The sequence below is a fragment of the Papaver somniferum genome, chromosome 9 (genome assembly GCF_003573695.1).
Source record: "Papaver somniferum cultivar HN1 chromosome 9, ASM357369v1, whole genome shotgun sequence".
Taxonomy (NCBI): Eukaryota; Viridiplantae; Streptophyta; class Magnoliopsida; order Ranunculales; family Papaveraceae; genus Papaver; species Papaver somniferum.
The window spans coordinates 127,117,423-127,134,398 of record NC_039366.1 but is presented as its reverse complement, the minus strand read 5'-3'; the positions used below and the strand labels follow the sequence as shown (position 1 = coordinate 127,134,398).

The 16,976-nt window shown below is 37.2% G+C and overlaps 1 long non-coding RNA gene across 1 annotated transcript; it reads left to right on the top strand.

The window, feature by feature from the left end:
- Positions 1 to 15,117: 15,117 nt before the first annotated feature.
- On the top strand, positions 15,118 to 16,944 carry LOC113313652. Its single transcript, XR_003341975.1, has 2 exons — positions 15,118 to 15,621; positions 16,243 to 16,944. It is a non-coding gene; the product is annotated as an uncharacterized LOC113313652 (long non-coding RNA).
- The last annotated feature ends 32 nt before the right edge of the window (positions 16,945 to 16,976 follow it).

Sequence of the window (16,976 nt, the reverse complement as noted above, 5' to 3'; positions counted from 1 at the left end):
TAATCCTAACTCTAGGTCAACTCAGCTGGCATATACAAGGGTACCAGTGGTCGACTTTATTGTATTTATTCCGGTTGGTCTGGTGGTCTGGTCTGATTTTTTTTTTCTTTATCTCAGTCACTCTATTTCACCCTAGCAATGGTAAAAAAAAAAGTGATTAGGATTCTTTCGATGTTTCCATCACGAGGATATGGCGAAACTACCATGTTTTCTTTTTTTTTTAACACCTGAGCTCTGTGCTTTTATGAATAGACTCTTCTAGATGTTTCTATCTAATCAGATTGGTTCCTCAACTCCTACAACCAAAATGCTTCCATCCACTTAGATTGGTTAGTGTCATCCTTAATAAACCTAAATTTCTAGGCTCTGGAGCTTATTTATTACAGCTAACAAAAAGTTTCTTCCCCACCCCCAAACTTAAATCTAACATTGTCCTTAATGTTCTAAAGATGAAATTAAAAGCATGAACAAGGAGAAACTGTTACTACTTGAGGAAAAGAAACAAGGAAGGATATTACCGTGTCGCATGAGCGCGGGTGACTCCCAGTAAATACTAATTTTAAAGTCTCTAGCTAGACATCAAATACCTCAAAAAGGATTGTCACCTTCCAAAGTCGTATACCAATAGTCGAAACAATTTTGGGTCCACAAGACCAAATAGACCTAACACAAATATGAGACAACTGCACTGGTTCAGAAAAATGAAAAGAATGAGCACATCCTCGTCTAAGGTTTCTGTCAAGACAACTAGGTTTATGTGGGTAGCATAATTGAGCTTCTTATGTGTATCTTGATAAATAGATTCATCCGAAAAACGGGTCTCTAATACCTGAGTTACCTCCTGGACAGTATCAGGTGGATCGGGTTGCGGAGTCTGAATAGACTCAAGTGATATCTCAAATGCACAAATCTCGAGTCCCAAGTTAGGGACTCTAATTAGGGATACGTGACAATCACAAGAACTATCATTACCCCCAAACTTAGGGTTTTCACTACTCACAGACAAACCTCTAACTATTGCTTGAATTTCCGGATCTTCAGAGTCCTTAAAATACTCAATAGATTCTTCCAATTCTCCACCCCCAAACTTAGGGTTATCATTACTCTCAGAAAGACCTAACACTATTGCCTGAATTTCAGGGTCCGTAGAGTCTTTAGAATACTCAAGGGATTCTTCTAAAGATTGATCACACATCTGGTCTAAGAGAATGGTTTCCTCAAATTCATCTAAATAATCTCCCAATAGAGTATCATGCCAATTATCCTGAACTAAATCCTGAACTAAAGTGCTAATCATATTCACTTCTTCTAATTCATCATTCCCAGAAGGTTGTCTAGTAACATTAAAGACATTTATTTCAGTGGTCATATTACCAAAGTATATGTTCATAAGTCTGGTCCTACAGTTGATGACAGCGTTAGCTGTGGCTAAAAATGGGCGACCTAAAATCACCGGGATTTGAGCACTTGGGTCCTGAACTGGCTGGGTGTCTAAAACAACAAAATCCACTGGATAAATAAACTTATCAACCTCAATTAGAACATCCTCGATGACACCACGAGGGACTTTGACAGACCTATCAGCTAATTGTAGTGTCATTTTCGTCGGTTTCAACTTAGCAAGACCTAGTGGTAGCTCAAGGAATGAGACCTAAAAACTACAACCTATGTTTTACCTACAAGTATACAGGGTCTTGATGAAGATAGAATGTAAATAGAGGTTTGTCCACAGGGACTTGGAGAGAGCTGGTGTTGTTTTCTAAATCTTTCTAGTGACTAAAAGCACTAGGGCATTTGAATCCACCCAATAATCCTAAGCTAAGGCAATACCTATTCAAATTATGTTCTTGTTCCTTTACAGATAAAACTACACTGAATGATCTATCAGTTAGTCTCCCTAACTCACCCCTAGTATAAGCTGTCTTCTTACAGTACAACCTATCACAGGCTCATTTGGTTCAATTAGCTAACTGTCATTCCTTTATCAATTAAGCACATTTCTTCTTCCAGAGAGGTCTCAAATGGATGACTTATCAACCAACTTCACTAACTCACCCCTAGTATCAACTGTCTTCTTACAGTACAATTGATCACAGGCTAATTTGATCCATTAGCTAACTATCATTCCTAAAGCAATGAAGCACAACAAGAACAACAACATGAACATGAATTATCTTAACATATGATTATGGGTTTCATCAAAACCCTAGTTATTAAATTATAACATGATGAACACAATACTGAAAATAAACTACTACAACTTGGTGCACCGGCTACTCCGGGCATGCCCAAAATCAACACCCATGTCTTCAATTTATACATGCAAGTTTTTTCCCCAAAAAATCCCCAAACAGTAAAATTAGGGTTTACTAAAAAATCTAAAATTGACCTTTACCTAATCTCTGAAATCAATCAATGGTCTCGACCCATTCTTCTATTGCTTCTCCTCTTCCGTAATTGGTGGTTTGATTTCACTAACTCTGTTTCTCTCAAACCTAGTTTCTAGGTTCACTGTTTTTGAAAAGATAAAAGGGTTGAGAGAGAAGGAGCTAGAGGGTATCATGGTGGTGTCCTTTAGTGATGGCGGGGGTGGCTGATTGATGGGGTACAGTGATGGAGGTGGTTGAGAGGACATGGTGGTGGTGATGGTCGCTGTAGAGGAATGGAGAAGATGGAGTCGATGGTTTTGGGAAGAAGGGTGCGTTTGTTTTGCGGGTATAGGTATTTGGTTGTTTGGGTGTTGAGCGGGCTCATCAAATCTTGATGTTTCGCGAAGCTGAGCCGTGTGATGCGGAAATGATAGATCGATCTAACGGCGAAATGGAAGGGAGCGAGGAGCGACCGTTGGATGCTGAAGTACAACGAAGTTGACGGCTCAAGATGGAGTTAGGTGCTGTAGTGTTAGACAGGAGCTTCAGACTTGATGACTGGCGATGCTGCGACCGTAAGATGCTGAGATGATCCAATCTGACGGCTAGAAAGGGAAACGGGTATGGATATATGAAATGGATTTGGGTGAGGGTTTTGGGCCTTGGGTATGCCAAGCCCATATCTTCTTTAAGAACAATTCTTCCTCTTCAAGCCCACTTCTAGCCTTTTGGTCTTGTGCACAACATTCTTCGCGGCTTCCTTGTGTAATTCCTCCCGGCTTTTCACCGCTTTTCTGCTCTTTTCCGCTCTTTTCCGCTCCGCTATTCATCCAAACTTTATTTATTACCTAAAAATGCAAAATTAATTAATAAAAATATTTATTCTTGAAAACAAAGAAAATACAGAATATGGGATAAAATGTAGAATTAATGCACAAAAGATGAGTTAAATGCCAAGAAAAATATATAGAAATATGCACTTTTTAGCACTCATCAAATACCCCCAAACCTGAATTTTACTTGTCCTCAAGTAAAACAAAACTAAGAAAAATCCTACCTATACCACTGTCGCTGGTCTCTCGAATGCATTTAGCATATGCACTAAGCCTTTTAAACCACTAAGTGTCCCTAGTGGACGAGTGAAGTCTCGTGAAGGTTTGCTTAGAACGTACCTACAAAGTTCTAGGACAAAATATAAGCTCAGATTCCATCAAATGTGACATGTGCAAGACAGTAGAAGCTCACAGCAAAATGGAGATGTCAATCTAGCTATCTAAGGCACAATCCTAGCACTGATAACAAATAAAGACACGTGATAAGAGTGTAAAGTGTATCTACACATGTTTCTAGAATGACCTGAAGTTATGACTACTAATCACCAAGAGATAGTTTTTAGGCTAAGAACCGAATTCTAAGCCAAGCTAGCTGTCCGGCTTTACGAGAATTGTGAATGTTCACCCAATGAGTTGGTGATATTTCAGTTTACCCGCGTTATACATCGATGGCTGCACCCTCCTTGCTTATTACAAGACTATTTACAACAAAAAGATGACTCTTTACATGACTCTTATTTACATTGATTACTCTCTTTTATTTTTGGAACAAGAGAGAACTATTGTCTTTAACATGAGAGAACTATTGTCTTTAACATGACACTTTTGTAATACTTGATTTTTTATTTTTTTTTTTATTTTTTTATTTTTGATATAATTTTTTTTTGATTTTTTTTGATTTTTTATTTTTTTTTTGTAAGAAATAACTTTGATCTTTACAACATAGTGACACTTTTGATACATGAACAAAAAGAAAAACATAATTACATGACTCTTAGCAAGAGGTGGCCCTTATCGAATGCATCCGGTCAAATTCTATGGTTGCTTTTCTTAACGTATCCTCCAACTTCTATCCCAGCCAACCAAAGAACAAGCTAGTCAAGTCTCATTCAGTATTCTAAAGTGATTGGCAATCTAAATTCCTATCAAACACCTTGAAGATCGAGGCTATACATGTATTGGTAGATCGTGCGCGTGCAAGTTTCTTATCACATGTAAATTGTGCTAGAATCAGGGGTGCCTAAATATCTAGACTAAGAATCCTAATAAAAATACATATTTGCACAAGAGTCAACATTTCAAGGTAAATGAGCTCGATTTTTATGATTTTTCATTTTTTTAATTTTTTTGGAATTTTTTAAATTTTTTCAAAAAGAGGGAGTTCTGTTTTCAATATAACATGTTATCGTGGTATCTACTCTATACCCCCAAACCTAAACTAAACATTGTCCTCAATGTTTCTAATGATAAACATATTCATAACTTGGACAAATCAGAAGAACATGTTGAGTTTTGAGAGAAAGGAAAGAGATTACCCGATTTGACGAAAGAAAGAACCGAACTCCATTGTTCATGGTTAGAATCCAACATATTTCAGCCGCGATCACCATGGAGTAGCAAAATATAAAGAAAACATAAAATTTCACTAAAAACTACCTACCAGATTATATACAAAAAATTCACTATATATATAAAGTCTAAAGAGTTGAGGATCAACCCAAAAGACAAAGTGTTGAAACATAGACAGTTTCAAAACACTAAAATTGGACTGAAATGAGAGCGAGAGTGAAAACCCGGATGAATCACCCCCAAACCTGTAATTTTCAGCAGGTTTACTTTTAAGCACAAAATCTTTCCATTTTAGGGGTGCAGGATTCACAAGGTCTAACTCAAAATGGACTTTGTTTGGGATGGACAAACATGCATATTCCAACTGTGGCTCCTTAAAAGTATTGTATCTAGATGCAAAATAGTCCAAGAGGACTTGAGAGGCACACAGTTCCAATCCTAGGTTGGGAATCTTCAGAAAAGTTGGTTTAAAATTTTTGTTACAAACCAAATCTAGGTTGGGTGGAATAATCTCAATCTGTGACTTAGGCAAGAAGGTGACATCTAAGTTTCTCACATGCATGAGATCAAAAGTACCAATATTATCAGTCACATCAGCATTTTCTAAATCATAATCAAGTTGTGTAGCATGCTCATCATCACAACACAATTTCACAAGTCCAAATTCAGAATCATGGTTATCCGAAATATCCAAATTAACATCAAAAGAAGCAATATATTGTGGCTTAGGTATGGAATCAGACACATCAACTATATTTTCATGCATAGGATCATTAGTGTCAACAGAAGATTCAACATTACCTAAGTCATGCTCTTCACAGGATAACTGCACAATATCTAAATCAGTAGCCTCATCACATGTATATGGAATACTAGAAGAAACATCATTCATGAAGGTCGGGGCAGAAAAGCCTAATGTATTTGAACCCAAAGGTTCCATAACATTTTCAGCATAGACATGTTCTTCTAATATAACATCATCATAATCATCATCATCACAAATACATGAAAATCCTACTTTGTCAAAACCATTAGTGTTTTTCGTCCATACATCTGCCTCTAAAATAGGTGAATATGGATTGACATTTTCAGCAATAGGGTATGAAACACTATATCCAGAATTAAGCTCATTGGGAAAATCAACATCTGACTCATGGTGATTACCCATATCATGTGGCATGGTCCTAGTTTCCCTATAGGTTTCCCACTGATGGGTTTTCTCTGCAACGTCAGCTAGAAATAACCATGCATCGTCCACAGTTTTATCAATGAATTCACCATTACACATAGATTCAACCCAGGCTCGAGACTTAAAGTCTAGTCCCTCATAAAGAATGGCGACCAGTCTCCACTTCTCGAGGCCATGATGAGGACACTCAAACAACAAATCATTAAATCGTTCAAAATAATGAAAAAGTGTTTCTCCATCTAACTGGACAAAACAATTAATACTTCGACGAATAGAGATGGTCCTATGATGTGGAAAGAACTTTCCGACAAATTGATTTGTGAGTTGGTCCCAAGTGGTGATTGACTGCGGTCTCAGATTGTAAAACCATGTTTTAGCCCTTTCCTTTAAATAAAATGTAAACAAGCGCAATTTCAAAGAGTCTTCGGATATATGGTCAGGTTGTAAAGCCTGGACAATTTGTTCAAACTCTCTTACATGGTTATAGGGATTCTCAGAATCGAACCCTCGAAATATAGGAAGTATTTGTATCATGCTTGCGTTTAGTTCAAATGGGCCATCAGTCTGGGGTAAGACGATACATGATAACTGACTTATTATGTTAGGGTACATGTATTCATGGAGACTACGGAGTTTATTCACACACTCGCCCATTTTTTTCAAAAAAATTGGTTTTAATGGGTTTTGAAAATTTGGTTTGAAAGGATTTTGAAAAGAAAATTTGGTTTTGCTTGGGATAAAATTTTGGTTTTTAAAGAGGGAGAAAAATTTTGGTTTTTGAAATAAGGAGCAATTTTTTTTTTTTTTAGCCCAAAATTTAGTTAAGTTTGGTTCACAAAAGAGGCAAGCCCAAAATCCAAAAAGTTAAGTTTAGAGCAAGCCCACTATTAAGAAACTACAAGCCTAACAAACAACTAAATTACAAGCCCAAATAAAGAAAGAAATAAAAATAAAACTAATTATTACAAACCCACAAAAAAAAAGAAAATAAAACTAAAATTATTACAATCCCAAATAAAGAAAGAAATAAAATTAAAATTAAAATTAAAATAATTATTACATGCCCAAAAAGATAATTAAAATTACAAGCCCAAAAGAGAATAACAATACAAACCCACAAAAAATTACAAGCCCAAAAAATTTGGGTTTGGGTTTAGGCTTACTATTTTGGAGGGAAGCCCAGTTAGGCTTTGGTCCCTATTTTTTTTGTTGCACAAGCCCAGTTGGGCTTTGGATCTTCCTAAACTTTTGTTGGAGAGGCTCAGTTGGGATTTGGCTTTCCTTTGGCTTTACAATAGAAGCCCAGTTGGGTCAACACAACAGCACCAGGCAGCTTGGAGAAGGCAGCACCAGCAAGAATGGCTAGCTGCACCAGGTTCACTCCAACTGCACCAGGGCAGCCTAGCAGGCAGCAGTACAACAGCAACAAGCAGCAGCAGGGCCACACAACGCTCAGCAGCAGCTGGTGAGAACAATATGCAAAACAGTAGGAACTAGCAAAGGACTAGCTCAGAAAAGCAATGAAGATGAACAAGCTAAGATGACTTGGTAATGCAAAACAGTATGCAAGAACTTAAGTATGCAAGAACTAAGTATGCAAGACCAGCTAAATGCTTACACTAAATGCACAGAAGCAAGTGAGACTAAGATGCAGTTACACAGTGATGCTTATGCAAATGAATGCAGTGCAAGAAGATATGCAAGAATATAAGATGACAAGTATGCCAAGATGATGTAAGATGCAATGCAGATGGCACAAGCTTCAGATGACAAATAAGAAAGTTACAGGACAGAATCAATGAGCTGCAAGATGAGTTGATAACTGAATATGCAGGACAAAACTAGATGCAAGCTAAAGCTAATGATGCATCCATAAAGGCTAGATGGTGCAAGTTAAGAATTCTGTGAGGCTAGATGACAGTAAATGAAAGAATGCAAGAATGCAGTTGTAATGAAACAGTAAATGCAGTGAAGATGCAACAGGATGTACTAAGGATGCAAAGATGGAACCAAAAAAAATTAAGATGCTACTAAGTTACAGAATAGTAAACAAGTTAAGAGTTCTAAACTGAAACACAAGTTCTAAACAGTAAACAAGCTACAGAATCTAACAGTAAACAAAATTCAAGTGAAAATACACAAGACTAATCTAAAAATCAGAAAAGTAATGAAAACAACAATGGCACCGCTACCGAGTCCCCGGCAGCGGCGCCAAAAACTTGGTAGCTCAAGGAATGAGACCTAAAAACTACAACCTATGTTTTACCTACAAGTATACAGGGTCTTGATGAAGATAGAATGTAAATAGAGGTTTGTCCACAGGGACTTGGAGAGAGCTGGTGTTGTTTTCTAAATCTTTCTAGTGACTAAAAGCACTAGGGCATTTGAATCCACCCAATAATCCTAAGCTAAGGCAATACCTATTCAAATTATGTTCTTGTTCCTTTACAGATAAAACTACACTGAATGATCTATCAGTTAGTCTCCCTAACTCACCCCTAGTATAAGCTGTCTTCTTACAGTACAACCTATCACAGGCTCATTTGGTTCAATTAGCTAACTGTCATTCCTTTATCAATTAAGCACATTTCTTCTTCCAGAGAGGTCTCAAATGGATGACTTATCAACCAACTTCACTAACTCACCCCTAGTATCAACTGTCTTCTTACAGTACAATTGATCACAGGCTAATTTGATCCATTAGCTAACTATCATTCCTAAAGCAATGAAGCACAACAAGAACAACAACATGAACATGAATTATCTTAACATATGATTATGGGTTTCATCAAAACCCTAGTTATTAAATTATAACATGATGAACACAATACTGAAAATAAACTACTACAACTTGGTGCACCGGCTACTCCGGGCATGCCCAAAATCAACACCCATGTCTTCAATTTATACATGCAAGCTTTTTCCCCAAAAAATCTCCAAACAGTAAAATTAGGGTTTACTAAAAAATCTAAAATTGACCTTTACCTAATCTCTGAAATCAATCAATGGTCTCGACCCATTCTTCTATTGCTTCTCCTCTTCCGTAATTGGTGGTTTGATTTCACTAACTCTGTTTCTCTCAAACCTAGTTTCTAGGTTCACTGTTTTTGAAAAGATAAAAGGGTTGAGAGAGAAGGAGCTAGAGGGTATCATGGTGGTGTCCTTTAGTGATGGCGGGGGTGGCTGATTGATGGGGTACAGTGATGGAGGTGGTTGAGCAGACATGGTGGTGGTGATGGTCGCTGTAGAGTAATGGAGAAGATGGAGTCAATGGTTTTGGGAAGAAGGGTGCGTTTGTTTTGCGGGTATAGGTATTTGGTTGTTTGGGTGTTGAGCGGGCTCATCAAATCTTGATGTTTCGCGAAGCTGAGCCGTGTGATGCGGAAATGATAGATCGATCTAACGGCGAGATGGAAGGGAGCGAGGAGCGACCGTTGGATGCTGAAGTACAACGAAGCTGACGACTCAAGATGGAGTTAGGTGCTGTAGTGTTAGACAGGAGCTTCAGACTTTGATGACTGGCGATGCTGCGACCGTAAGATGCTGAGATGATCCAATCTGACGGCTAGAAAGGGAAACGGGTATGGATATATGAAATGGATTTGGGTGAGGGTTTTGGGCCTTGGGTATGCCAAGCCCATATCTTCTTTAAGAACAATTCTTCCTCTTCAAGCCCACTTCTAGCCTTTTGGTCTTGTGCACAATATTCTTCGCGGCTTCCTTGTGTAATTCCTCCCGGCTTTTCACCGCTTTTCTGCTCTTTTCCGCTCCGCTATTCATCCAAACTTTATTTATTACCTAAAAATACAAAATTAATTAATAAAAATATTTATTCTTGAAAACAAAGAAAATACAGAATATGGGATAAAATGTAGAATTAATGCACAAAAGATGAGTTAAATGCCAAGAAAAATATATAGAAATATGCACTTTTTAGCACTCATCACCTAGCTGGGTGTATACATGATACAGGAGTAAGTTAACACTAGCTCCTAAGTCAAGTAAAGCTTTATCGACCATGTGATTACCAATTACACAAGATATGGTGGGGCATCCGGGTCCTTATACTTAGGGGGTGTTTGGTTCAGAAGATTACTTGACCAGCTAAAAAGGCTTTCTTTTGGACATTAAGCTTACTCTTTCGTGTACAAAGATCTTTAAGGAACTTGGCATAAGCAGGCATCTGCCTAATTGCTTCTAGCAACGGAATATTGATGTTCACCTGTTTAAATGTTTCCATTATCTCATTGAATGTCGACTCCTTCTTTGTTGGGGATAACAACTGCGGATATGGGGCTCTATGCACAAAGGTAGTCCTATCAGGAATTCCTTGGGAATCCTTAGGGATTGTTTCAGTTTCCTCAGTTACGGTTTCCTCTTGGGAAGTAGAAGGTGGAACTACAGTATGTTCACTAGGCATGGCTACCTTGTTGTCTACTGTTTTACCGCTCTTAAGGGTTTTTATCGAGTTCACATGGTTTGATGATTCCTAACCAACTAAAGATATTTGATGGATCCCCCTAGGATTGGCTTGAGTTTGACTAGGAAACTTACCTTCTTCTCTCTCACTTAAATACTTAGCTATTTGGCCCACTTGAAGTTCTAATTTAGCAAGAGCCTGGGAATTATCCTTATGGTTCTGCCTGGTTTCTTGTTGAAAGCTAAGGTAGTTAGCTGATAACATATCATGGTTCTTTAGTAATATAGTAAGAGCTTCTTATAAGGTAGAGATCTTTTTCTCAGAAGTGTTCTGAAACTGAGTTTGACCTGAAGGTTTCTGAGTATAACCAAAACCTGGGGGAGGCTGAGAATTACTAGACTGACCTTGATTCTGGCCCTTAGACCAAGAAAAATTAGGATGGTTTCTCCAACCATGGTTGTAGGTCTCTGAGTATGGGTCAAACTTCTGACGGTTCTCAATCCTAACATTGTTATAGACAGCACGAGCTTGCTCTTCACTAACCTGACCTTCCCAAAATGAGTTATCGGGCTCTATTCCACAACTAGAGACTTGAGAGGCTCTATTAGGTTCAACAAGGGACCTATTTTTATACTGTCCCATTTCTTAAGCTTCTAACCTTCTAGAAAAAGCAGCAAACTTAGCATCTGACGCAAAACTCGTATCTACCATATTGGTGCTACTTCTATTAACCAAGAGTCTTTTAGGGGGTTCAACACAAGACTCCCACTGTTGGGGTTTTTCAGCGACAGCTCCTAAGAAGGTAAAAGCATCATCAACATTTTTATTAGTAAACTCACCAGCGCACATAGACTCGACCATGGCTTTGGTCGAATAGTCTAAACCCTCATAAATAATTTCTACAAGTTTCATCTTATCAAATCCATGGTGAGGACACTGGGATAGGAGATCATTGAATCTCTCTAAAAACCTATAAAGAGACTCTCCCTCTTGTTGCACACTAGCACTAATTTTCTGCCTAACAGCTGCAGTTTTATGCTTAGGGTAGAATTTCATATAGAAAACATCAATAAGTTCCTGCCATGTTTCAATGGATTCAGATGGTAGGTTGTTTATCCAGGTCTTGGCTTTATCTTTCAAGGAAAAGGGGAACATTTTAAGTTTTAAAATTTCATCAGTAAGGTCTTTTATTCTAACTGTCCCACAAATTTCCTCAAAGTCCCTAATATGAAAATAAGGGTTCTCATCATCTTTTCCTAAGAATATAGGGATCATCTGAAGAATACTAGGTTTTATCTCGAAATTAGCCGTATTGGCTGGCAAGTTGATGTACGAAGCTCGGTTGGTCCTAGTTGGGAACATGTAATCTTTCAAAGTTTCCATCGCTGGCACAGCTGAAGTACTAGGGGTACTTTCCTCACGAAGAGACAAATTCTCAAAACTGAAGTTTCCAAAAAAGGGGCTCTCAAAAGAAAAGTCTTCAAGCTCCCCGCCTTCACAAGAAGAACTACTAGGTTTGTCACTAATCAAACGACCTAGAGCATTTATTTTCCAAGCCCGTTCTCTAATGACATCGGGCATACACTAGAAAAACAAAAGAAAAAGAAAAATCCTAAAAGGAAGGGAAGTTCTATGTAAACACAAACAAGGTTGACTTCACCACAACAAACCTACTGATTTCTAGCAAACAAAAAGCATGATGGCTCCACTTAGATTGTTTCTAGACCAGATTCTAATCCTTCGAAATGGAATTCGTTACAATTTATGCAAACCCCTCTGGAATCAATCCGAGTCAAAGTAAGTTGAATAGAGGCGAGGGAAGCTCAGTGGAGCTTTGATACCCAAGGCGTCACCGGCATTACAAGACGGCGCAGTCACGCATTCAACTCACAGAAACCATCATGAACTTCGAAGTATGCTTAAAAGAGTAACCAATATTTTTCGAATGACTTTCCTATTAATCTCGTTACCCTATCGGTCTCGTTCTAGTCAGTATTTTAAGCTTAGGTTCGCGTTTGGTATCGTTTTCCTAAAGCGGGTAAGAAGAGAACGGTGATGAAATCCGAACCCTTATCTTGTATGACCAGTCCTTGCCCTTTACTAGGAAATTAAAGCAGCCGTTTTCAAGTCTTCAACATATATGCATACAAAATCATCCAGTAAACCCGCTAACAAGGGATTAGCGGGTGTTTAGAATTCTTACCTCTCGTTCCAGACGGGGGATGAATCGTTGTAGTCGACTCGGGCCACCGACTCCGATGTCAGTGTACGAACCCGAGGGGCCGAGAAGATATCGTAATCGTCGTCCTTCTCTGCACACAGTTTATATTTAAACTACCCTTCCGTAGGGTTTAAAAATAATGTCCCAAAGTTTAAAGTCCAAAGTCCAAAAATAAAGTGCAGAAGAAAAGGAAAATCGAAAATAAAATAAAAATGTTTCTCTCTTTTTTTTCTCTCTTTTTCTTTTATAAAATAAAATAAAAAAAATCTTCTTCTTTCGCTCCTTTCACTTTGCCTTTTACTCCAAGTTTTTTAATATTCACCAAAAGCGTTCGCAAAATATTTTTTCGCTCCAAATTCCAAATTTTGTAAGGAAAAGACAAAAACCCAAAAACGTAAAGAAGAACAAATAAAATAGAACAAATAAAAATCTAAAAACTCTAGCCTAAAGACAAGTCCGCGTCGGAGGCGCCAAAAAATTGATAGTATTTTCAATGATGTTGTAGTAATAAGTTCGTTCAAGACTTGTGAAAGCAGATTCTTAGACTTAATTTTTAAAGCAAAAATAACAAACTCAATTAAAAAGTGTTGTAAAAATTATGGAGAGACTGGGGCTAGGATTCCACCAATTTTTCGCACTCATGTGGTTCAAATATCAATTCTAAACAATAAAAGCTCAAATGATAAAATTTTATTGACTCTAATTCATTGCCTAAGGTAGATTTCGAAAGTAATGGGTGTAAAACTAAAGCATGAGACATCAAAACACCTAAGCTAAGCATGACCCATCAATTGTAATCACAACCATTCAGTGAAACTCATAAATCAATTGAATAACAATGCAAATAGTCATAACAAGAATTGATAGAATTACCACATTTGTGAAATTTGGCTTTCTCCGTTGCCCCAGAGGATGGGATTAGCTTCTCATCATGGAAACACACTCAAAATGTGATTTCATTGCTCAAAGTGTTTACAAATGATAAAAAGGAGACAAAAATGGTGAAAATCAGGAATTGCAACGCTTGTGGGTCGTTGTAAATACACTGTTACAATGAACGATAATTGAGAAGTGATGTTATTACTGTTTGACTGTTGCCGCAAAGACTGTTCCAAAACCAAGAATAAACCACGGTTTTTAACGACAGACTTTGGCAGCGTTTGTTCTTCGTGTTCTTCAGTTATACACCAGCAGAAAAATATCCTGTAACTTGACGATTCTTCACTCTGCTCTCTGCCCAAACTCTCTGTACTCTTCTACGCTCCACCAGTACCCTATATATACTCGTCAGGACCAAAGATTACTTCCTCATAACTCCAAAATATCTTCCATTACTCGGCAGTGAAGAAAAATATCTTCGGGAATATTTTCTTTCCTTTTTCTTCTCCTGAACGTGTCTGTAGTAGTCCAGTTCACTCCAAAATCTCCTTTTTTAACTCGTTCACGCTCCACAAGTGTTTCAAACACGCTCAAACTCTTTATAATCCCGTGACATGCTCTTGCAAATTTGTGCTTCTCTGTTCTCTTCCACACGTGAATGTAGCCCAAGTTAGACGATTCTGTCAACATTACCAACCCTGTTATGATGTACCAGGCTGGCATACATCCAAACCAAGAGAAAAATCCTGATGAATTCTCGTCCGAGTTAATGCCAGAAGAAGTCGCAGATGACTTGGTTAACTTTTCCTGTTTAACCTCGAACGGAATATCCAGCCAAATCTACCAAATTCTAAATCTCATACCATCCATGTCTATCTAAATTGAGCCGACCCGACGAAAATCAGCTATTCAATCTCACAAAAACACGCCCAAAAAGTGAACCCTAAATTCTGCCACTGTAGAACTACGTTTCCCGCCAAAAACCAGATCCGAAAGGTTGGGGATGACCTTCCCCTAACAGCGATATGGGTGCGAATAACATCTTCCTTAAGGGTGCAAATAGCAGCTAGTGTGCCCCTTATCCAAAAGAGAGAGTCCGAATAACACGTTCCTCCGGTTGCCTTAGACAAATTTTCAAGCTGAATTTTCCACGCATGTTTATTTCTCCAAAAATACCTACAAACACACAAAACACCAAAATAAGAACGAAAACGACTACTAACAATACGAAACATTGAGTACAAATTAGACACATAAATGCGTCTATCACTTGATGTTTTCTAATTCATGGTAATGATGATAGATAAAAAAAAATAAGAAGAATATTTGAATCACGTGAGGGTGTTGGAATTATAATTCAAATAATAGATTTAGGATAATTTTGTTTGATCTTTGAATTTTGAAATTTGAATAATTGTTTGTTAAATGTCCTAATCTTTAGGAAAATACTAAACACATTTAAATGTGTGACTTAATTCTTACAAATTAGGATTTTGTTAGGAAAGAGATAATGAGAGTATTTTAGGGTTTTGAGTTACTACCTATATAAAGATCAATTTTTTATTGTAAAATATACAGATAGATTATCAATGTAGTTTTTATATTTTTTTAGTGTTTCACTATCTCTATCTCTCCTCTCTGTGCAATTGTAGAAGTCCCACAACCCTTGATGATCATGTCAAAATATGGGTGATGCTGAATTATGGAGTTCCAGAACCTTGGATTGCACTTTATATTGTGAAGAATAAAAGTACTATAGATGGATATTACTCGTGGCTTATGTGGTCTTTTAATAGCATGTTTGGCAACGCTTCAAGAAGCAGCTTTTTTGCTTTTTTAAGCTGATAAGTTAAAAGCATGTTTGGGAATGCTTTTTTTAAACAACTTATTTAAGCCAAAAAGTGACTTATTTTTGGAGCCAAAATTTTTGCTTCCGACTCTGCAGAGAAGTAGCTTCTGGGCTTCTCCTTGGTAAATGTGTAATATTTTATCAGTGTCCTTCGTAAATATAATCACACTTTCCTGTCACTCTTCACTTTCCTCTTTTATCTCTTCCCTGTAAAATCTTCTTCCTTGAAAATCTAGTTTAGTTTTAAGAAGAAGATAAAAACTTACAGAGGAGGAGTAGACACCATTAAAAGGTAGAGATGATCATAAAAATGTTTGATGAAATTCCTGTTTTTAGGTTTTTTATTTCTTTTCATTAGTTATTATCGAAGTACTGAGAGATTAACAAATAAATTTAATTTGTTGTTTGGAATTTTCTTTAGTCTTATGAACGGATGATGCTTGATTTATGTAGATCTGATTTTGATGAACTTCTGGTGTATTTCTGATTTTTTTTTTAAATTTGCACATGGATCTGACTTTTGATTTTTTTAAGTGGATCCAATATTCGTAAACTGGTATATTGGGTGTTTCCTTCATCCGATTCTTCAACTTGATGTTTGTTGGTCTTATCATTTCAGTAAATCTTGTATCCCTAGTGCAATTTCCTGATGTGTCTGGCCAGTAGGAAATATAAGCGAAATTCTGGATACTAACTGCAAATCGGGATTATAATCTCTCCCAAAATTATTCTGGAATTGGTATAGTTGTTTCAATATGTGATGATAGCATTTAGATACTCATTTAATCTGTATACCCATTCAGTATATGCAAAAGTAATTGTGAGTTTGGTGCGTTGTACATCAAATGTTGTTAGCTTACATTTTTTCTATTAGGAAATATATATGATTTTGTTCTTATTGTCTGTATGTTAGATTATGGCTTCAAGTTCAAGCCAAGCTCCATTTCCTTTGTTTGAAGATGTTATTGAAGTTCCTGCCAATTGGTCTCAAGTACATGAGTCATATTTCATAGAGCTGGTGTTAGATGATTCTAGTCCAACAATAACCTTCTTCCTGGGTTTCCTGTCCGTCCCTCGAATCACTTACCAAATGCAAGATGATTCTAGTCCAACAAGCTGGCTTTGACAGTCGTTACGAAGAATTGCAAGTTAGAATCAAAATTAGTGTTGCATCAAACTTAACAGTTTTCATTTCTAATAAATATAACAATAATTGATTAAAAAAAATACGTCTGATATTTTGACTTCTGAAATGTAAATTTACCAAACTTACTTATTTGCTTTTCAATTTATAAGTTAGGTAGTTGCCAAACTAACTTTCCAACTTCTCAGAAGCAGAAGTGCTTTTCTTCTGGTATCCAAACGCGCTATAAGAGTGGTGCGATTCTGTTTGGGGTACTGGTAGTATGGGCGTATATGACCCTGAATGTGGAAGTGTTAGAGAGACTAACATTTCTAGCTTGGGACAGTTCTTCCAACAAGAGCTTTATTTTGAAAGCTTAGTTTAGATCAAGTCTAGTACTTATGTAGTGGGAGAAGAAGAAATAGAAGAACCAAAATAAGAAGAAGATGAAGAGCAAGAAGCTGAAGAATAAAGTGTGAGAATTTGTTATCATTCCTTGTCGGATATATTTTTTGTGCATTTAC